We start from the raw sequence: 22,909 nt of genomic DNA on the forward strand, positions 1-22,909 counted from the left end.
ACATGAACTATTCAGAACATTAAATTACATAAACCAGTTATAATTAGTGAGAAATTACCATTACCATTTTATTTTTTCTATTTTCTTGAAGAAATGTCAGCTCAACGTACAGGGATAATATGATTTTTTTGCACTGATTTTTTATTTGACCTACATTTTTATTTAATTTTTTTCATTATTTTAAAAGCCTATCCACCTTATTTTTGCCATAAAGAGCAGCTAAATTTGTAAAAATGTTTGGGTCTGGCTTTCGGTCTCATCTGCGTCCAGCAATTTTTACCTGTACAAAACAGCTAGTTTTGCCACTTGATATTGCAAATTGGTGTGTCTTACCATATTACTTTAATGTATTATCTTAATTTGGAAACACACTGGTTTGTAGTGCAAACAGTTTTACCATTTACCGCATGCTGTTATTCTTCAAATTGCCAATAAACCTACTTCCATGTTGAAGAAACAGGTGGATAAGAGATTTTAAACCCTCTACAGAAGTGAGAGAGTTGTAACACAGACATCACATAAAGTGTTTTTAGAAGCACTTCCTCACATTGTCTCTCCGGGGCTCTATGTGATTTTACTTAAAAAAGTCTGTAAACATAACCCCATTGATTTCCCCCTTTCAGAAACCTAAAACCTATACAGTAGCAGCTGTCCATTGCATGTGGTATATGCAAAGACACATGCAGTTGTAAATACACCCCAACAAATTCAATGCGTTCTACAAAAAAGCCAAGTTTCCCTTTCATTTACATATCCATATTCGAATATGTGGTGAGTCATAACTCTCCTCAAATGCATTTCCCTTCTTTGTTCTCCGGCTGCCTGTGGTTAATTCTTCAAGGCTCTGCTCATAGCCTGTTGTTGAGTGAGACTGCCAGAAGCTGTGTGCTCATTGATCTGAAGCCTCTGGGTCTTGGCGGCAGGTCGCTCAGCTCTTCTCTGAAGCCTTTCTGCCCTTTGAGTAAGTCGTGTTCCCCGCACAAAAACAGACAGGAGTGCGGAGACACGACATGCTAACTCGCTAACTCGTCCCCCCCTGCTTGCCTCTCTCTCTCTCTTTATTGAGCTCCTTCACCTGCAGAGCTTCACATCACAAAATGATCTTCTGCTGGCCCCCAGGAGGATGCCACTTTTTTTGTTCTTTTTTTCTCTCATCTAAGTAAGACAAGATAAAAGCAAAACCAAGAGCAGAGGAATCATGCCCATTTAAACTTAGGGTGCACATGCCAAGTTGATTTTGAAGGCATCTGCCAAAATAACTTTATGTTCACTTATAAAGTGTTTTAATATATAAAATATTTTATAGCTACTTTAAATATATGTTTATATACCTTTGTGAATGCGTGGTGAAGACTGACGCGAAAGAGAAGAAATTGTTGAATTGTTTCTTGCATAAAAAGTATTCTCGTTGTTTCATAAAATTAAGGTTGTACCACTGATGTCACATGGACTTATTTTGATGATGTCCTTACTACCTTTCTGGGCCTTGAATGTGGTAGTTGTGTTGCTGTCTGTGCAGGGTCAGAAAGCTCTTGGATTTTGATAAAAAATATCTTCGTTTGTGTTCCAAAGATGAACGAAGGTCTTGCGGGTTTGGAACAACATGAAAGTAAGTAATTAATGACAGAATTTTTATTTTTAAGTGAACTATCCCTTTAAATTTTAATATTATTTCACAATAAACTGTTGTTCATTTTCTTTTTTTAAAAAAAATAAGAGATATGAATAAATCTTTCCTATCCCAAACTTTTGAATAGTGTGTACACTACCAGTCAAAAGTTTTTAAACAGTACGTTTTTTTAATGTTTTTTAAAGAACTCTTTTTTGCTCACCAAGCCTGCATTTATTTGATCCGAAGTAGAGCAAAAACTGTCAAATTTTGAAATATTTTTACTATATAAAATAACTGTTTACTATTTGAATATATTTTCAAATGTAATTTACTCCTGTGATTTCAAAGCTGAATTTTTAGCATCATAACTCCAGTCACATGATCCTTCAGAAATCATTCTAATATTCTGACTTGCTGCAAAAAAAAAAAACATTTATTATTATTATCCTGTTGAAAGCAGCTGAGTAGAATTTTTTTAAGGTTTATTTGATGAATAGAAAGTTCAGAAGAACAGCATTTATCTGAAATAGAAATCTTTTGTAACATTATAAATGTTTTTATCATCACTTTTGATCAATTTAAAGCATCCTTGATAAAAGCAATTTCTATAATGTCTTCTTGAAATCACAGGAATAAATTAAATCTTAAAATATATTCAAACAGAAAACAGTTACTTTAAATAATAAAAATATTTTAACATTTTACTGATTTTGCTGTACTTTGGATCAAATAAACGCAGGCTTGGTTAGACTTCCTTTAAAAAACATTAAAAATCATACTGTTCAAACACTTTTGACTGGTAGTGTATATATTTTACATGAAATAACAACTAATGCCTCTAACCAAGATGTGTAAAAAAAGTTTATTTTCTATTTATAGCAGTGATTTTTAATATCAGATCACCAACACACCTATGCAGTGTCATTACAAATATGAATTATTATATTATCTCAACTAAACTAAAACTTCACAAAAAATACAGAAGCATATACACTTCTATGAGCTTCGTTACCTTTTTGCTCAACATAATAGAAAAGATTCTCCACCGTTTCAAATGGGACTGGCTTCTATTTCCCTTCTGCTAATGCACTAACCTCAGGTCAAGCAAAGGAGAAAATGCAAAGCAGAAAAATGGTGAGTCACCTCATGAAACGTGTTATGCAATAATATCCTCCAGCACTGAGTCTCAAGAACGAACTTGTCCACTGAATATCACGGAGGACAGCGGTACACATCTGTCAATTTTTATGACATGTGAGAATTGAAAACCACCAATCTATTTATTGTACTTTAAACCTATTGATTTGCTGAGCTCTATCTAAAGCACTGCAGTGAGTTGTCTTTGAAATGTTCTCCAGATAAGCAAAAACCCTCTTATAAAAAGCAAGCTAATCCAGAGGGTGAGACACTGGCGACCTAGCAGGGCGATAAACACATCCATCAAATGAAGTCACCCAAATGACCCGAGAACCACAACCGGTTGACACATACCTGTTCTATTGTTCATTTTTTCCAGGCGAAGGGGACAAGACAATACAGTCTGAAAAGCAATGAATATTTAAAAGTATGATATCTTGAACATAAATAGACTAGTATTAAAGGTGCCATGGAATGGAAAACTGTATTTACCTTGGCATAGTTTTGTACATGGACACAACATACCATAAACCTCAAACACCTTTGTTTCCTCCTTCTTATATAAATCTGGTGTTTGCAAAAGACAACTGAAAAATAGGGCATTCCTAACATAACAACGACTATTACGTTATAGTATGGATCATTAATAGTTACGCCCCCAACGTTTGCATAGCTGAATCATCAGAAGCTCTGCAGGTAGGCTATTGTGAAAAAACAAAGCGAGGACAATAGCGAAGATGGCAGATCACAGAAATAAATATTATGTTCCAGGTTGTGCAGGAGATGTTAAGTGCAGAGATGGGTTGGTGTCTGTACTCAGAAAGGCACGGAAAACAAATAAGGCATTTTAATAAAATAACGTGAGCCACTAAAGGGACATGGCTAGCTTCTTGCTAGCGGTAGCCTGTTACATTGCAGTACCTAAGAGTTCACTTACCACATAAACAGAGTAAGGAGGGATGGCAAGCTGTGTGAGAGCTAAATGAGCCGCTCTGTGAAACAGCCAATCAGAGCAACGCTCATCATCATTATTATTCATGAAGCTTCCAAATAAGGTAATAACAGACTATTTCATTCTAGGGACAAATCCTAGGGTTGTAAATGGACTTGTAAAGCCGTTTCTGGAGAATTTTTGCCATTACCTAAGCCATAAACCTTCTATGTAGATATCAGAGGACATTTAAAATATTGCATCAATGCATTCTATGGCACCTTTAAAACCTGTGTTGAACGTAATGTTTTCTAAGGATGTTAACACAGAAAACAACAATAAAAATAGATCTAGGGAGCTGCTATTAAAAAGATTTCCTGATCCCATGTGAATCTCTCATTAATATAAAGCCATGATTATTAACCTGCCGAATGCAAATGGAGAGCCAGACCTCATCAGACAAGGTCAGCAATGACTAACCACTGACAGTAATGAGTCCTCATCGAATATTCTCCAAGAGGATTGCTGAGGAAAGACTTTGACAAGAGCTTTTGACTTCACATGAATTTCTACAGTTATAGTGGCTTTCATGAATTATTCATTTTCTTTGACGGTTGACTGCAGCAAACAGAGGATGCTTGGAAGTGTGTCAATCTATAAAAAGGCCTCATGTGGCAACGCAGGAATACTTGAATCATTGTAGCTTTCCCACCGCTCTGAATTTACCCTTGATGAAACGTGAGGTTTTCCTGCAGGGATGAATATAACTTGAGTATGCTTTGTGTGTTGGTAGGTACACACAGTTTTCACTCTGCAAAATACAAATCTGCCAAGAAGTGGTATGTACATGCTTTCCATATATAAAAGCCCTGCTCGACAGAAGGTAATCTCTGTTTTTCTTTAAAGAAAAAAAGTGTGTGTATGCCAAGCTTAGCTTGGTACTTGTTAATGTAAGCAAGAGATTTCCTCATCCCACTACACTTATCCCAGCCTCTCTGAAGCCACTACATACTCACTTGAAAGATGTTCAGCTATTAAAATGCAAGAGAACAGGTAGGCTATGTATGAAGGTCTTGCTTATGTTGCAGTCCGCTCATGTCACTTTGGATAAAAGGGTTTGCTAAATCAATACATGTAATGCAGAGTGAATGGCCATCATTACTCAACCACACGCTATTCAGTTCAGAGCCCTTCCTGCATTTGATTAAAATCACACGATTGCTATTTAGCTGTGCACATGATTTGCTTACAACAATGAGTAATGTCTGCTAGCACAAACTAGACACGTGCCGAGTCGCTGCGGTTTAAACTCCTTATTTCAGAAAGGGTATCTGTAATTTTATCCTTGATTACTGTGCATTCAAATGGTGACTAATGCATTAACAATCTGACAACAATTATGGACGAGTGCTTTGTTAGAGTGAGCCTTTACGTGATTTGCTGACCTGCGTAATTGACAACAACGTAGCAGTATGCTATTATTATTATTATTAGTCATTTTTTCATTATCTAAAGCCCTTTTCAGTACTGTAATTGCAGGGACAGTCTCTCAAGGCTAAACAAGGTTTAGTTGACTTGCTCCGGACAAAGCAAGATTTCTGAAAGTGTACTACATATGGGAGAGACATCCACCACTAAATAAAAAATAAAAAAGGTAATTGCAACTTTTTTCTCACAATTGCAAGTTTACATGTCACAATTATGACTTTTTTGCGTGATACACACATCAGAATTGTGAGATATAAACTCGCAATTGTGAGTTATAAAGTCACGCAATTCTGAGAAATAAAGTTAGAAATGTGAGATATAAACTCGCAATTCTGAGAACATTTCAGTCATTTTCCTCCTTACAATTGGACTTTATAACTCGCAATTGTGAGTTTATATCTCACAATTCTGGAAAAAAAAGTCACTATTGCAAGATGTAAACTCGTAATTGCAAGAAAAAAGTCAGAATTGTGAGTTTACATCTCACTATTCTGATTTTATAACTAGTAATTGCGAGTCATAAAATAAAGTAAGAATTAACAAGATATAAATTTGTAGTTCTGCCTTTTTTTCTCAGAATTGCGTGCTATAAACTTGCATCTGTAAGTAATAAAGTCAGACTCCCAATTCTGAAAAATAAAGTGGCAATTCTGAGAAATAAATTCAGAATTGTGAGGAAAAAAAAGTCACAATTGGAAGATATAAACCCGTAATTGCAATAAAAAAAGGTTATATCTCACAAATCTTACAGGAAATATTTGTGTTATACAAAAAAAGAAACTAAAGTTCAGAAAGACAGGTGAACTATTAATTTAATTTGGCTATAGCTCAAATTTTCTTCTGAGGCTCACAGGGCAACACTTTACAATAAGGTGTCATTTATTAACATTAGGTAACGTATATCAACTAACATAAACAATACATTTATTAAATTTATTTATTATTATTTATTAATCTTTGTTAAATGTTAATTAATGCAGTCGTTGATTGTTTCACACTGAATTAACTAATGTTAACACAATTACACAATTTGCAATTTTAATAATGTATTAGTGAATGCTGAAATCAACATTAACTAAGATTAAGAATAATAAATGATGTATGAAGTTTATTCTTAGTTCATGTTAACTAATGAACCTTATTGTAAAGTGTTACCACTTAAAGTATCACTGCACATTAAATTAGGTAAAAAAAATCAATCATATATTGAATAAAAGCCAATGAAACCCACATTACAATTATTTATAATAATTTGTTGGTTCATGCCTCAGAAATAAGATATTTGCCTGCATGTTTATTGATCCCTTTATCTGAATCAAGCTTCCAATGTCCTTCCATCTGTACTGCAAAACAACTGAGCAAATAATCACATAATGGCAATGTTTGTACAGATATGTTTTTAAATAATTGAGTCAATTTTGTACATACCATGGACTAATGAACCAGTTGTTTGTGCTGTAGAGTAATTGCGTTTGCTTGAGTGAAAGCCACACAAAGCTGTTCTAAAATGTATTCAGTGAAACTGTTGAGGAGAAAGTCTGTGTCATGATTATCTTGTCTTTCTCTTCAGTGCTTGAACGCATTGTCAATATCAGATAAGAATAAAGGGACAGTCAGTGGCTGTCCGCTCGCAAATATTCAGAATATTCACAGTAGATGATCAGAGCATGTCAGAGCTTCCAGTCTCTAGCAGTTGAAGTAGCAAATTGTTAGACTTTCTGTTTGGCACATCGATTTATTTTTTGAGATTTCTATTTCACTTTAGAAGAAAAGAACTGAGAAAGCTTTTTTTCCCAGGTTATGAATCACCCTTTCACTTTTACTACCTGTTTTTGTCTAACAATCTATTCTTCCTGACACACATGCAAGCCACACAGAAAGATTTCATTACATGAAAATTGCCCTCATTTTCCCTACTTGTATTATAATTTTGTCGGGATCTCCATTCTGTACAAATGTCAGCTACAACATTTGGCTTCTAAATTATCTTGCAAAGGTTATTTTCCTGGATGACATTCATTATTCTAACACACGCACACCACAGAGAGAGGACAGAGAAGATGCAGGCTACCTGAAACCTGCTAAAGCTCCCACGCTAACCACAGCGTGCATTTGCTTGCTCATTATTTGGGAGGCAACGCGGAGCTAAATTATGCTTTTTCTAAACTTACAAGACATCTACATTCAGGCCCATTCAGCTCCAGTGAGAAAAGATTAGGAAGCAATGGTCAAGGAGATGAAATGTCAATCATTTTTAACAATCGATGGAATGTCTAATGACTGTCAAAGTAAGAACAAATACATTTTGAATAATTTTGAAAAAAATTGTAGTAACACGTTGTAATAGCTACATTTGTTTGCTTTAGCTAATGCATTAGGTATCCGGAACTAACAATGACCAACATTCATACAGCATTTATTAATAAAAGTTAAAGGCGGCATGAACTGAGAAATAGGGCTGTGCGATTAATTGAAATCGTATGGAAATTGCGATGTGAACATGCACGATTTCTAAATCGCCTTACAGCACGATTTTTTGCACGCACTCGACTGATACTTTTCCCGCAGCATGCTATTTGAACCGATCACAACACATCGCGCCTAAACAGAGAGCAAGAACATGCCAACGTTCATGCTTGAAACCAGAAATGGTAATGCTGGTTTTCTCAGCAGAAAGCAGCTAGACTCTGCCAGTGTTCTAAGTAGGGGATAATCAACGGTTTGCCGTGCATTAAAGGATTTTAAATGCACGACGTGGAGGCCAATAACCGCCCGACGCGAAGCGGATCCTTTAATGCACGGCAAGCCGTTGATTATCCCGCTTATTCCATGGTCATTTGCCAAGTTATAGACAAGTTAAAACTAGGATTGATATTTGCAGCGCAAAATTTGACCGCATATATAAAAAAGACGGTTATTTTCGTCAGTTATGACATGCAGCTCTAGCATTCTGGCAGCTTCAAATCAGACACAGAGATGAAATAGTCCGGTAAGATCACATTTATTTGAATGAATTATAGCATTTATTTCAGTAAATTATCGATCGACCGAGCGAGAGCGAGAAGGCGATGTAGAGATGACAGTTTTGTGTGTGTGTGTGTGTGTGTGTGTGTGTGTGTGTGTGTGTGTGTGTGTGTGTGTGTGTGTGTTTGTGTGTATGTGCGTACCTGCCTGCATTGCTGTGCGTCTGCGCGTCTCTCTCTACAAACAACGAATTCATTCAAAAACAGCAGTTTTACCACTTCGCTGATGAGGAATATAATGTAGCGATCTAGTATCTAGGATATTTTAACAATAAAAATCGCGGGGAAGTGCTGACAAGAAGTGTATGTATGTGCGCAGCACAATCTGATCTCTCTCTCTCTCTCTCTCTCTCTCTCTCTCTCTCTCTCTCTCTCTCTCTCTCTCTCTCTCTCTCTCTCTGCGTTTGCGTGCATCAATTAAAGCAGCGCATTAATATGTGACCCTGGACCACAAAACCAGTCACAAGGTTAAATTTTACAAAACTGAGATATATACATCATATGAAAGCTCAATAAATAAGCTTTCTATTGATGTATAGTTTGTTAGGATAGGACAATTTTTGGCCGAGATACATCTATTTGAAAATCTGGAATCTGAGGGTGCAAAAAATCAAAATACTGAGAAAATCACCTTTAAAGTTGTCCAAATTAAGTTCTTAACAATGCATATTACTAATCAAAAATTACATTTTGATAGGTTTACAGTAGGAATTTAACAAAAAAACGCACATACGCACACACATAGGCTACTTACTTATTGCCATAGGTCTGTTCTAAAGATATTTTGTTCTACCTTTACTAGGCAGGGCTCGAAATTGTGAACGTTTTGGTCGCATATGCTCCCAAAATTTAATCTGCGTGACCTGAAATTATATTTGGGAGCATTCGTGCGAGTGCGAGAAACTGTTGTGGTCCGACTTGGTTTTATTTCTTTACAAAACTTTCGCTAGCCTAACTACTGCACAGACTGCTGTGAGCTGATACAGTGACAGGTTCGCCGTTCTCTCTTTCAATTGTGAAAAATAAAAGGTCTCCACAAACCGTTTTTGAAGAAATATAATAAATTTCGTGCTATAGCGTACATTCTGTCAGATACAATTCTGGCGCGGCATTCATTCACATCAGATGATAACTCAGCGGCAGAGTTCCACTCACACAGGGGTGTAATTTCCACTGGGGACATGCTTTTCAAAATCCTGTTTGTGTCCTCCCATATTTCAAATGGTTTTGTTAAAATAATCTCTTTTATTGTAGAATGCACGCTCAGCGCCGTTGAGAGTCTCGCACGATCGTTAAAACGAAACCAAAAGTAAAACGCGGACGCGCATTCAAAAGCAATTCTAATATCCGGTGTTTAGAGAGCGACTCCTCAATGTGCGCAAATTAGGCTACATAAAATATCTAGGCAGTTATTAGTATGTGGGCTATAATAAGTTGTGTAGTTGTCTATAGTTCTGTATCATGCTTGAAAAATTCAGTCTCTATTTGTACTTTGAATATTGAAAGAGTAGCCTACTTTGATCATGTGCTTGTAAAACATCTGCAGTCAGAATCAGCCATGAAGAATCAAGATCAGTGCATTACTAAAAAGAAATTAGAGCACCTACATGTTTTTTTTTTTTTGGTGCTCCTAACTTTTTTTCACCTGCTAGGTGATTTTTTTTCCGCCTTCTGTTTTAGAGACATGTTACAGGTCTTTGATAAAGATCTAATTGTTTTCCTTTAAAAAAATGTTTTAGATTCACACTGTAAAACATGTCTGTGTCAAAATCGTGATTAAAATCGAAATCGCAATACTGTTCAAGAAAATCGTGATAGTCTTTTGTCCAAATCGCACAGCCCTACCGAGAAACCAAACATCCTTCGATTTTTTGACATATAAGAGGTCATTGTATTATAAAAACATCCTGTAATTTTCAAAACTCAAAATTTCATCATTAGTCTAAAAACAGCTTATATTGAAGGCAGTCTGCCAAAACGACAGCTTTTGGAATGATCTAATCTATGATGTAATAGTGTGGATAAGCACAGCCTTATTGATAAGCACCGCCTGGGGCAGCCGTAGCCTAATGGTTAGAGAGTCACTTGTAACCCAAAGGTTGCGGGTTCGAGTCTCAGGTCCGACAGGTATTGTAGGTGGGGGGAGTGAATGTGCAGCACTCTCTCCACTCTCAATATCATGACTGAGGTGAATCCCTTGAGCAAGGCACCGAACCCCCAACTGCTCCCCGGGCGCCACAGCAATAGCAATATGGCTGCCCACTGCTCTGGGTGAATTCACTTTCAAAAAGATTGAAACTTAAAAAGACAATGCTGTGTCAACTATATTGGATCTGACAGTAATGTCGCAACACACAAGTGTAAGTAACTGTTTTTATTAGGTGATCACTATTGCTTTGCCTGTTAAACAGATCATTTTATATGTATTTATGCTGATGTATTTAAACTGATGTCATATGGACTATTTATCAAAGTCCTTACTAACTTTCTGGGCTTGAACAGGTCAGTTGGGTTGCTGAGTCAGAAAACTGTCAGATTTCAAAGATATCGGAGAAGTTTACTTCCAAAACAAAAATGTATAGATAATAGGGTTGGGCGATGTCGACCAATTTGGCATCGTACCATGTCTAATGTGAAACATTGTGATGATGATGGCATCGTCGGCGGGGTGAGGGACGGTTGTTATTAAATAACAACAACCATCTCTAGCCTACCGTTTCCACCAGTGCTTAATTTGAGCTGGATCTTTAAAGATCCGGCATTAACAAGTGCATTAGATCGTGACCGTGCGTGCGTGCATACGAGACAGAGCAAGCGCGGGTTTATGTAGATGTATTTGGAGGATGTGTGTTGGTCCTTAACATATTTTTGACCAGTCAGCTTTTTTAAGTTCAAAATCGCTCTCATTGATTGCTTACTGCTTAACCCACTCTCTCCAAACGCATTTAATGAGCAGCTGAATGTTTAGAGAGAAAGTGTAATATCAGAAATAATACCAAATCAAGCGAAATATTATGTATTAACATTATAAACAGTATAAACATAGCTGTAAGTTAGCTACCCTGACTCCAAAACAAATCATTTAAATGTAACGGTATTCAGAACAGAACAGGAATTAAACAAAATATATAAAGTTAAGAAACCAAAACAAAGCGAAACTAAAAATACCAGGTGTTGGGATCACGTACCTCAGTAATTCAGCACAAATCCAATTGTTTCTATATTTCCAATGTATTTGAATGATACACTGTTATTTATAATGTATACTAGGCTTTGTATTGTATGTTCGTATTTCGATGGAAAATAAAAATATTCTCTTGTTTTTTGTTCCAAGCTCTGTTCGTTATGGTAAAACCATGAAAAAGGCATATTTGGTGTAGTTTATTTAATCTAATTTAATTAAAATTATTTTCATTGTTTTCCTCATGAGGTTGAGTAATTAATGACAGAGTTTTCATTTTTGGGGGAACTATTCCCTTAAAGGACAACTATTGCCAAAATGCTGTTTTTTTTTTTTACTGTAAACGAGACAAACATATATCTAAAAACATAATTACGACAAACGAGCCGTTTTTGAGATTGACCGTGATTTCATTTTGTTTTCAATGGCCGGTGAATGGGAATACTAGGGGCATAAATTTGAGCGCATCAAAATCTCCGAATGCGAATGAATGGACTCCATAGGACAAAATATTAGGCTTATATGAGGCTCTTTTTACAACTAGAAGGTTAATATTGTTTTTCACTTGCGGCAAAACAACGAATTAGCCGTGCATTTATATGGAAATGTGCTTTAGGAGCTATCCATCCTCGCATTCGGAGATCGACACTTCTTGACTGACAAGACGGCCGCGAGCGGAAACTCAAACAGTGAAAGAGAGTTGTTCAAAAACGTTCTTTTTAGTAAACTCTGTGTACACAAACAATGTTCTCAATGCTCGAGTTCATGTGTAGAGACCCAGGCGATACTTCGAGCAAAGTTTCATGGTGTGTCGAGCCTTCTTAGTGTTGTAAAAATATCGATTTTGATGCGCTCAAAGTTATGCCCCTAGTACTCCCATTCACCGGCCGTTGAAAACAAAACAAAATCAAGGTCAATCTCAAAAACGGCTCGTTTGTCGTAATTATGCTTTTAGGTAGTATATGTTTGTCTCGTTTACAGTAAAAAAAAAACAGCCCAGGTTGCATTTTGGCAATAGTTATCCTTTAACAAAGGCTAATAAATATCATGAAAATATATATTGATCGTTCATGTTAGATAATGTAATAACTAAAGTTACTAACAAATTTAACCTAAATAATGGTGAACTACCAGAAGATATGAACTCCACGCAGATAAAATAAAGGTGAGAGATGTTTGTATTGTTTTAAAATGTTGTATCAGAGGTTTCAAATATTGAAAGTGTTTGAAAATAGGTCACTGATGATATAATCGTGTGTGAAAGAGCTAAAGGGAGACGGAGCATGAAAGTGAGTATTAGAGAAGGTTTGGCTTAGAGAATGTGTGGACGAAAGTGTCTGAAATGGTAAGTGTTGGTAATTGGTGTGTGTGTGTGTGTGTGTGTGTGTGTGTGTGTGTGTGTGTGTGTGTGTGTGAAGGTCCCACTGCTTGCTGTAATCCCCTAAGAAATTGGTTGGTAGAGAAGGAATGGTAGTAGTCTGATGTAAGCTTTAAATTAGAACACACAGTTCACAATGACCTTTCCTTGAAGTATGAGGTTATCATTTTTCATTTCCTCCTGTACAATGGGTCAACTGGGTGACTCACAGGTGATGGTGTCTCAGTGGGTAAGACCTTTACATTGGTTACCATGGTTTGACCATCCTCTGACCACTGCTATTGTGCCAAGACACTGTACTCGAATCTACCTCCATGTTCTCAAACTTATCTTTCCCCCAAGACCAGGGTAGAGTAGGGCTTTTAATGCCAGGGGCGTCACTAGACCCTTTTTTACTCCACTGAAATACAGCTATGTCCCAGTAAAATATTAGGCTACTGATAAATCCTTGTCTGGTGATGGAGATCATTGCACAGCAACATAATCATATTCCAAGACAATCTTAGCAGCTATGCCATGTGTTTTATTAGCTGTTCAGAATCTGAACCAATGGCAAATTTACAAATGAAACACTCAAATCGGTCAAATGTGCTCATAAAAAGGTCTAAAATTGTTTATGGTTCAGTTTGTCCATTGCACATGCAGCTTGTGAATGAATGTGAAAGAATGTGCTTCAGGTAAAGACAACCCAGACTCATGAAAATACATGCCTCTATAAACATTTCTGCAACACATTTCGCAGCAGTTTCATAGTGAAATGTCCAGAGAGTGGTGCTAAAACACACATTCAATACGTGCCCGTGGCACATTTTAATTATGTTGGTACAGGCACGTATTGCTGTGTTTTTGTTGAACCATAGTTTCATAGCGTTCGTACCGGAGCTCTTCATCACTCAAGTGAAACACCGTATCGCGTGAGCTACCAGGCAAACCTACTGAATTACAAAACTCACAAATATGAAGCTGTATATGTGACGACAACATTCAAAAGTGTCAGTTTTAAAATTGTGTAGGGTGTTAAAATTGTTTTGAAGTCATAACATAATATTCTGCAAGTACAGTTGCAATCAAAATTATTCAAGAGACTGCAGTAGTTTACAAATACAAGCTTTTCTGAAGATCCAGGACTTAAAAAAAATGCATCTATAAGCAATTACTGGCATATTAAAAGTGATTATGTCAATATATAATGTAATATTTTTGAGTTCTAATATTTTTTAATAACACAGCTATGTCATAATTATACAACCCCTGTTTAACATTGCTGTTCTTTTAGTCACTTATTTGTATGGTGGGGAACAAAATTGTCCTAAAACATAATTAAGCCTTTAGAAACTCTATTAGAAAACAGAATTAGCTTGTGCTGTTACACATACATACAGCTGGCAGCCTTATTCCTTAGTTTAAAATGTGTTGTACCAGAAAACCTTTGAAGGTGTTGAACAAAAAAGCACAATATCATAAAATGTTTGATCAGAACAACTGAGGAAGAACCTGCAATGTACAGCCAAAGACTTGTAAGATGACCCAACGAAAGGAGGAAAAACATTTCAATGCAGTGTATAAGAAGAACACTAGACAAGTGTAGTCTTCATGTTGAGACATCTTGCAGAATACCACTCTTGACCAAGAAGAACAAAAAGTGTTCTGATGTGAACATGTTAAAATTAATTTAGACAGACATGTGGAGTTCTGCAAGAATGTTTTATAGAGTGATCTGACCAAACTGGAACTTTTTGGACCTATGGATTAGTGGTATGTCTGGTGCAAAAAAGGCAGAGCTTATGAGCAGAAGAACACCATCTTCATCGTCAAACTTTGAGGTGGACCAGTCCTGTTAGAGGGGTGTTTTATTGTAGCAGTAAGTGGAAATCATGACCGTATGAAGGACATCATAGATTCTTTGAAGTATCAGGCCATTTTGGCAAGAATTGTGATGCCTTTAGTGCAAAGACTGAAGCTGATGATCAATGGACTTTTCTGCAGGACAGTCGTCCCAAAGTATACATCCAAAATTTACTTATGCTTGGTTCAGGGATCAGCTATGGAATGTACCTGAGTGGCCTGTTCAGTCTCCAGATTTAATTTTCATTGAAAACATTTGGTTGAATTTGAAGAAAGCAGTAGCAATGTGAAAACCAAAGATTATCAGTGATCTCAAGCTTTTTCAGGCGAGGAATGGGCCAAGATTGCAGTAGAGAGGTGACAGAAGCTTCAAAGCACTTACAGGCAGCGTTTATTAGCGGTTTTAAAGAATAAAAGATTCTGCACAAAATTTGACTTTTAGGGGTTGAATAATTTTGAACATGAACATTTAGAGCCAACTTGATTTTTTTTATTTAATTCATCAGCTTCCGTTTTCAGAATGACTCAAATGTGTATTTATACATTTCTTGCCTTTGTTGAGTTGCTTTTACAAAATTGTGTTCTCCACAATATCTTGCAGGTCAAGGGGGTTGAATAATTTCGATTGCAACTGTAACTGTGTGAAACTTAGGCTTTATTTTCAAAACTGTACCTGTAAATCATACTTTGTTCAAAAAGAAATAAAAGTAGTCAGTTTTACTGCATCCAGTGTTCATTTCAACTGGAAACAACAGTGATTCACACATAAAGGTACGTTTTTTCAGTTTTGCAGAAATGTATGTAGAGGCATGCGTTTCCAATGAGCCTATGTTGTATAAAAACAATTCATATCCATGTAATAATATTAAATTATGTGAATACTTATTGATGGGAGCATGTGCCTGAGTGCTAATGAAAAACTAGAAATGTTCTTGCATATTCCATTTCTTTCTGGTGGTGGAATTCCTGAAATTAAAGCATTAGAATCATAGCTGTCTTGCATGACCGCACCAAAATATAGAGGGGAGAAAGCCACTGAATGTGAAAATAGCAAAGCAACAATAGGAAATGCAGGAAATAATAAATAAAAGGTAAACAAAAAGAGCATATTATGTGAAACGAAGCAAAACGAATACTAAACACAAATTAAAGAAAAGCAAATAACAGAAGCAAACAAATAAGAAGGAATGAAAGAAAAGAGAAGGCAGCAGGGGAATAAACAAGTATTTAAAATCTATAAATCTGCAGCCATTCATTTTCTTATGTAAACCCGTTTACTCTAGAAATAAAAAGAGGAATTTAAACTCATTCCATGGCAAGCGGGAAACCAGAAATGAAGGAGACACTGCACAACAAAAAAACATTTTAGTCTGGGTTTCCCCGATAACATTGCCACATTTGCTCTTATGATCATCTTAAATAACATTGTGCTTTATTTCACAAAGCTTCTTAAACAGCATAACAGCATTTAAATTGCTTGTTGTTAAGTAAACATAAAGGGCACTGTCAATGTCAAGGGTCCTGTTAAGACCAGAAAAACAGTGCTGCCAAACATGTTATCTTGTTAAGACACTGAAAGTTCTGAAACATTAATAAATATAGTTACAAAGGTCATTCTGACTTGTATTTTCAGAAATGTGGATAAATTGGTCATAAATTAAGGTGCACATTGAGCACACAGAAGAAGATTACAAAGACAATCACAGTCGCATTCATAGATCACAGGCCCGGATTGGCTAATCGGGAGGACCGGGAAAATTCCCGGTGGGCCGGTCCGTTTTTTTGGCCGCGAGGGCCGGTGTACCTAGCTGCCTGCACTCACAGCAGTCACCAGGGGCGGACTGTCCATCGGGAGAATTTTTGGCCCGCTACCCTCCAATTTTTATTATTATTATTATTATTTAATATTGTTGTTGTTATTGTTTTTGTTGCTGGCCTAATGTACTAAAGTGGTTATTTCTGAATTAGCCATTCAATAATAAAACTCTAATAAATCATAAATCGGTTAGTCTTGCCTGGCACGCGTTTCGTCTCGCGCGCGCTCCGCGCATCCGCGCGTCCGCCGTCCGCCAAAAGGACGCGAGACTGAAGTAGAAGTGCCCAGGTGGAGCAGAGAGACAAATCTGTCCTGTTTAGGACCTAAAGTGCAGGTCAGTTACATCTGTAAACAGACTATTGTAGTTTTGTCTTTGTTTACTTAAGTATTGAACCGCTAACAAATGTTAATCTATAAAAAATATCTTTTTAAAACAAGTTTAGTGATCTACCCTTATGAAAATTAACTGTGGTTTTACAAAACATGTTTACTATAGTTATACAATAATTATACAATATACAATGGTTTTGCTACACTATAGTTTCACCATGGTATAAAACTCTGATTATACTAATGGGAATCAATCCTAAAAAGAAAAAAAAAGAAAACATGGTTACTATGTATACCATAGGCTCCATAATATCATGGTTAATTTTCCTTAGGGCCAAACATGACCCATGATAATGCAAAACATGTTTAGTTTTAAGATTTTTTAATAAAGATATATTCAAGATGTAGCTAATTTTTGTTGTTCTAATTTTAACATTACGACAATAACACATGGTCCTAATGTAGTGGCACTCTTTTTTCTGTTGTTCTTTTCTCTATCAAATGTTTTAGTAATAATCATAAATTATATATCATTTGAAAGCTTAAAAGCTCAAGAACCATCGTGGTGGCTGTCTCCTCCCCCTTAGCAGCAATGTCAAGTGTCATTTTACAAAATTACAACTTTTTACAATCTTGACAAAAACACGTCTGGTCCGATTGTCTTCTTTAAAAAGAGACCAACCTTAGATCTATATTACGAAGTGTTCATGAATTACAAGAAGTTTGGATGGTGCACTTTTATGCCTATTTTAAAAAATGGGGGGTGACAGTTAAGGGTTAAATTTTTCAAAAATAATTGTAGGCCTATACTATGTGCAAACAAGTTACAGTGAGGTGGTTGTTTTGCAACAAGGTGGAGATGTGTTTATGAAAAAAGTGACATACAAGAAAATTAGTTAAAAAAGTAAACACACATGAGAGACAGAGAGATTAAAAGAGATTAAAAAGCAAATTGCAAGTTCAAGAGATAGCATTTAATTTAATTCAATACTTGGTCTATTCTTTATTTGTGTTTAAGGACTGGATATCTGTGAACAATTTTGCACAGAATATATATTCAGATATTGCAGAAAAGGACATTGTGATGTTTAAAAGAATAGTGTTGGAGATTTACCCTTTAATGTTCTCATAATTATAAAAAAAAAATATTTGAACTTATAAATCAGCTGTTTTCTTGAAAAATACATGATAGTGTCATTAGAAAGTTGAATACATATTATTTTAATCTTTATTTTATACATATAGCTTAATATATATTTGTATTTATTTGATATTTTTTCATTTCAAGGTTTGGATATTTATGAGCACTAATTCTAACAGAAAATAGATACTGATACTGTTAAACATTACATTGTATTAACTGTTCAAATAAATCTTCACTGTGAAGCAACACTTAGGCTACTGTATTTGCACTGAATTGGAAATGACGTCATTTTAATATAGTCAGTCGTGAACTAAAGTGGGCCGGTCTAAGGCTTGAAACTCCAGGGCTGAAAAGGAGTCCCACTCCGGCCCTGATAGATCATCTGGTTTAAGGTGTAATCACTGTATAATTGCTACTTCCTCTATGTAAAATGTGACTGTCAGAAAGGTTTATCTTACTGCCTGTCAGGTTAATTAAAATATATTACAGGACCAGCTTAATGTAGGACTATTGTTTTAAAAGGTTTTTACTAGGAAACTTTTTAAGCTTATATTTTTTCATTCTTAAATATAGTGTATACTGTTTTAAAATACTATTAAATATACTGTATTAAATTAAAGGGATAGTTCACCCAAAAAATGAAAATTACCCCATGATTTACTCACCCTCAAGTCATCCTAGGTGTATGTGATTTTCTTCTTTTAGACGATCAGAGTACAGTCAGATACAATAATAATAATACAATCAGAGTTATATTTTAAAATGTCCTACGTCTTCAAAGCTTTATAATGGCAGTGAATGGGTGCTGAGATTTTGATTTTGCTCCACACAGCTCACGTTCACAAGAGAGTGGCGTTTCAGTGGATAACGGAGGACGTAGGCATTGCGTAAGCTCCGGTGAGAATACACTAGTCTCGCGAGAACCATTTTGTTTACAGCAAATCAGTCTCCTCTTGGCTTATATCGAAACCCTATGACATTTTTCTTTCCAAATCCATGTTTTGTACATCTAATTTGTGGCCGGTGTTTTCTTTCAGTGTTTGTTTTGTCACCACGTGCACCTATGTCCTACAACAGTAAGCGGAAGTGAAGAAGAGATTATGATTTATAGTTTTAAATATGGATATTTTTTTTACACAAATGTATCAGTTGATTTTTAGAAGGCCTTTATTAAAGAAGAAGTTAACTTCCAAAACAAAAGTTTTGAGATAATTTAATCTTCCTCTTGTCATCCAAGTTGTTCTTGTCTTCCTTCAGTCATAAAGAAATTATGTTTTCTCAGGATTTCTTTCCATATAATGGACATCTATGGTGCCTCTGAGTTTGAACTTCCAAAATGTATTTTAAATGCAGCTTCAAATGGCTCTAAATGATCCCAGCCGTAGAAGAAGGGTCTTATCTAGCGAAACAATCAGTTATTTTCTAAAAAAAAAATTACAATTTATTGTCTAGTCTAATTACAATCTATTGTCTTGTCTAGCTCTGTGTCAATGCTTTGTATTCAGATTCATGACAGTTAGGGTATGTCGAAAAACTCCCATCTCATTTTCTTCTCCAACTTCAAAATCCTACATCGCTGTTTTACTTTTTTTTTTGATAAGGGCGTTTGATCTTCTTTGCAAACACTTCGTAAACACTGGGTCAGCACTTCTGCATTGATGTAGGATGATTTTAAAGTTGGAGGAGAAAATGAAATGGGAGTTTTTCGACATACCCTAACTGTCTTGAACTGGAATACACAGAGTTGACACAGAGCTAGACAAGACAAGCATTTGATTTAAAAAGTATATAAATTGTCAATTTTTTTAGGAAATAACCGATTACTTCACTAGGTAAGACCCTTCTTACTTGGCCAGGGGAAGAAGGCATATAAGAGCACTTTGAAGCTGCATTTAAACTGCATTTTGGAAGTTCAAACTTCCATAAAAGGCCCCATAGAAGTGGCACTATACGGATAGAAATACTGAAATGTTTTCCTCAAAAAACATAATTTCTTTATGACTGAAGAAAGAAAAACATGAACATCTTGGACGACACGGTGGGGAGTAAATTATCTGTAAATCTTCGTTCTGGAAGTGAACTTGTTCTTTAACCCCCCAGAGCTGTGTGGAGCACTTTTTATGATGGATAGATGCACTTTGTTGGACTTCAAAATATCAACACTCATTCACTGCCATTATAAAGCTTAGAAGAACCAGGACATTTTTTATATAACTCTGATTGTATTCGTCTGGAAGAAAAAAAGTCATATACACCTAGGATGGCTTGAGGGTGAGTAAATCATGGGGTAACGTCTAGGTTACGAAGGTAACCCACGTTCCCCGAAGGAGGGAACGGAGACGTTACATTGGGATCTCGCTTGAGAGACCGATCATCTCTGAGCCTTATATTAAAAAAGGCCAATTGCAAATTGGCGAGTGGACGTGCGCGTCGGCCACTCCCCGTACATACGGGTATATAAGATGGCGGCGCGCATCACTCAAACAGGTTTTCGCTGAAGAGCCGTCAAGCCGGCATCAGCGCGACGCCAGGGACGTGGCAGGGGAATGTAACGTCTCCGTTCCCTCCTTCGGGGAACGTGGGTTACCTTCGTAACCTAGACGTTACGCCTTCAGTCGAATCACTTCGACGTTACATTGGGAACTTAGACCCATGGAAAAGGCCACGGCCCTGGCACCGCGTTACGCACAACTTCACGTGCTGACAAGTATACGTGCCGGCAGGCGAAGTGTAACGTAACCTTCCCAACGCCCTGAGGCCCAGTAAGGGGGCCTTCTCAGGGATGCCAGTTGTACTGAAGCATGGGTTGGGGGGGGGGGAGCACATGAAAATTTTTACATGTGGAAATGAGAATAATTCAATATATCCATAAGGTTTTTAGGGATATACGAGGGAAACAGCGGTCTCCTCCGCTGGAATAATAAAAACTAAGCCACAACCTGCGGGGCGAAGGAGACCCAGGCAGGATCACAGTGCAGGACTACTCATGTGTCCCTCAGTTTGGGGACAGCATTCCCTTTCTGCTGAACCCCGAAGCAGATAAGCTGCTCGGTGCGCCTGAAGTGCCGAGTGATTATGGACACAACATCGCAAGACTGGGTCTGCCTCCTCCAGGGCAGAGCTTGCAGGTTCAACACCTGATCGCGGAAAGGCGTGGTGGGAACCTTGGGCACAATAACCGGGCCGGGGTCTCAGGTTGTAAATTTCTAGACACGCTTCGCCGACAGAGAAAGCTTATAGGTCTCCTACCCCCTTGATGGAAGCCAGGGCAGTCAGGAGCGCTGTCTAAATGACAGGAATTGTAGCTCGACTGAGGCTAGTGGCTGAAATGGAGCGCCTCGCGGCTCTGGGGGCGACGGGGGGGTCCCAAGAGGGTACGAGGTGCTGTCTGGGCACCTCCGTGGAGCCTCACGACCAGTGGATGCTTACCTACTTTGCTCCATCTACTGCATGTGATATGCGGCTAAGCGGCGGCATATAATCGAGGAGTCGAGGGGACAGCCTGCGCTCCGACCCTCCTGCAGGAAAGGAAGCATTACTGCAATCGTGTCTCTCTGTGGGTCCTCTCAGCGAGAGGAATGCCAGCAAATAGACCTCATCTCAGTGCGTAAGCCAGCCTGGTTAAGGGAGCTAGGTACCGAGAGATAGTTTCTATCACGGCCTGGAAGGCCGGAAAGGTCTATGGTGTCAATCCGTGCCCTACAGGGAGGGACTGCCGCGAGGGAATGGTTACTAAGACCTAAGTCCGGGTGGGCCATTCTTGTAGCGCAACCAACAGACTTACTCCTCGTCCTCCCTGGACTCGCACAGTGTCTGTGCAAGGAGGCTCGCTGGGGAAGGCGTTACTTGGGCCCCGGAGGTCAGCTGTGTGCCAGTGTTACTCTAAAAGAGGCAGCTGGCAGTGGGAGGAATCGGGAGACGAGCGGATATGGCTGGCCTACCGATATACTCCAAACTAGCTGCGTCACGGGGTGGAGTCGCCATTCTGCAGGTGGGTGGACTGCCGTGAGAGCCGACAGGCTGCACGGTTGAGTTTTCCTGCTTCCAGTGAATGGCAAGTAGCAAAATCTGCCACGTTGGACTCCATGGGAGCAGATGGGGAGGTTGTAAGCCTCTGTCGTACATGGCAACCCAACCCGTGGTAAGCCACGGGCTGGCTTGTCGGCCATACTGCGGGAAAACGCCAGTCCGGAGTGAGCCGAGATGCCATGCCCATCATGGGACTCGATCGTGCTGAAGCGGTGTCACATGAAACAAGCTTAGCGGCTCTTAAGCGGCTAAAAGCTGACATGTGCCCCAGGAGCCTCTAGATTTTGAGAGGGACCGCTGTATTGTGCCTGATTGACTCAGGGACTACAGCACTGACTGTGCGCTCTAGGTAGTAAGGCGGGCTGTCTTGTGGACCGAGTCGGGCTCCCGACCGAGGAAACGAATCCCCTCGGCTGGCCTGAAGGACCAGATGGCGGGGGTGCCGAAGCACCAGGTCCCTGTATTCGCACAACGGAACTCACGAGTGGGCTGCGTAAAGCACCAGTCGAAGAGACGGTTGATGACGCGAACTCCTGTCTGCCGAAGAGGGGACAGGAGAGCTCCCATGGCCTAAAGAAGGCAGGAAGGAGGGGGACTGGCCAAATGGAAGCACCTCACGCTGAAGTGCTCGATCCCCGGAGCAGACCGCAGAAGGGGTGTGCGTCGGGGGGAAAATCGAGACGCGACAGCGGGTGCCCTTCAGGCAGATGGCTGCAATCCAGCCCTGGAGACGGAAACATACTTGTATGTACTTCGTCGTGAGCATGTGTGCCGACAGCCTTTTTTAGAAGGGATCGGAACAGAGCTCCATCCAGGGCGGATATTAACCCACCACTCTAGCTGGACACGTGAAGTCGGGACTGAAAGATCCTGACCTCGTCCCGGGGGAGGGACAGGCTGGATCGCGTCCTTCGCCAGTAGGAACGCGACCTCCGCAGGCAGAACAGAGGCACGCCTGCCCGAATAAGAAATGTGAGGGGTACCTCTGAGTCTGG

The sequence above is a fragment of the Garra rufa genome, chromosome 8 (assembly GCF_049309525.1).
Source record: "Garra rufa chromosome 8, GarRuf1.0, whole genome shotgun sequence".
NCBI lineage: Eukaryota > Metazoa > Chordata > Actinopteri > Cypriniformes > Cyprinidae > Garra > Garra rufa.